This window comes from Nematolebias whitei, chromosome 11 (assembly GCF_014905685.2).
Source record: "Nematolebias whitei isolate Nwh7 chromosome 11, NemWhi1, whole genome shotgun sequence".
Lineage (NCBI taxonomy): Eukaryota > Metazoa > Chordata > Actinopteri > Cyprinodontiformes > Rivulidae > Nematolebias > Nematolebias whitei.
In genome coordinates, this window is record NC_056508.1 from 48120434 (window position 1) to 48121787 (window position 1354).

Below are 1354 nucleotides of genomic sequence, written 5' to 3' on the forward strand. Positions count from 1 at the left end.
AGGACAACAGATAAACAACAACAGAACAATAGCTGAACAACAGCAGGACAAAAGATGAGTGACAGCTGAACAACAGCCAAACAACAGCAGGACAACAGCTGAACAACAAAAGAACAATGGTTGAACAACCGAACAACATCTGAACAACAGCAAGACAACAGATGAACAACAACAGAACAATAGTTGAACAACAGCAGGACAATAGCTGAACAACACCAAGACAATATTTGAACAACACCTGAACAAAAGCTGAACATTAGCTGAAAAACTGCAGGACAACAGCTGAACAGCAGTTGAACAACAGCTGGAAAACAGCTGAACAACAGCAGAACAATAGCAAGACAACAGCTGAACAACAGCAGAACAACATCTGGACAACAGCTGAAAATAGCTGAACAACAGCCGGACAAGGGCACAACAGGAGCTGGACCACAGTTGAATGAAAGCTGAACAACAGCTGAACAACAAAACAATAGGTGAACAACAACAGGACAAGTATTGAATGACAGCAGGACAACAGATGAACAACAACAGAACAATAGTTGAACAACAGCAGGACAACAGTTGAATGACAGCTGAACAACAGCTGGACAAGAGCCAAAACACAGCAGAACAACAGATGAACAACAACATAACAATGGTTGAACAACATCTGAACAACAGCACAACAGCTGGACAATAGCTTAACAACAGTCAAACAACAATTGAACAACCACTGAACAACAACTGAACAACAGCAGGACAACAGCAAAACAACAGATGAAAAAATATGTTGAACAACATTTCAACAGCTGAACAACAGCAGGACAACAGTTGAATGACAGCTGAACAACAGCCGGACAAGAGCAGAAAAACAGCAGGACAACAGCTGAACATCAACAGAACAATGGTTGAACAGCTGAACAACATCTGAACAACAGCAAGACAGCAGCTGAACAACAGCAGGACAACAGTTGAATGACAGCCAGACAAGAGACAAACAACAGTAGGACAACAGATAAACAACAACAGAACAATAGCTGAACAACAGCAGGACAAAAGATGAGTGACAGCTGAACAACAGCCAAACAACAGCAGGACAACAGCTGAACAACAAAAGAACAATGGTTGAACAACCGAACAACATCTGAACAACAGCAAGACAACAGATGAACAACAACAGAACAATAGTTGAACAACAGCAGGACAATAGCTGAACAACACCAAGACAATATTTGAACAACACCTGAACAAAAGCTGAACATTAGCTGAAAAACTGCAGGACAACAGCTGAACAGCAGTTGAACAACAGCTGGAAAACAGCTGAACAACAGCAGAACAATAGCAAGACAACAGCTGAACAACAGCAGAACAA

The 1354-nt window shown here is 41.5% G+C and overlaps 1 protein-coding gene across 1 annotated transcript in view; it reads right to left on the minus strand.

The window, feature by feature from the left end:
• LOC119417382 (suppressor of tumorigenicity 14 protein homolog) overlaps positions 1-1354 on the minus strand; it is a 32273-nt gene that overhangs the window by 23942 nt on the left and 6977 nt on the right. The window lies entirely within an intron of this gene.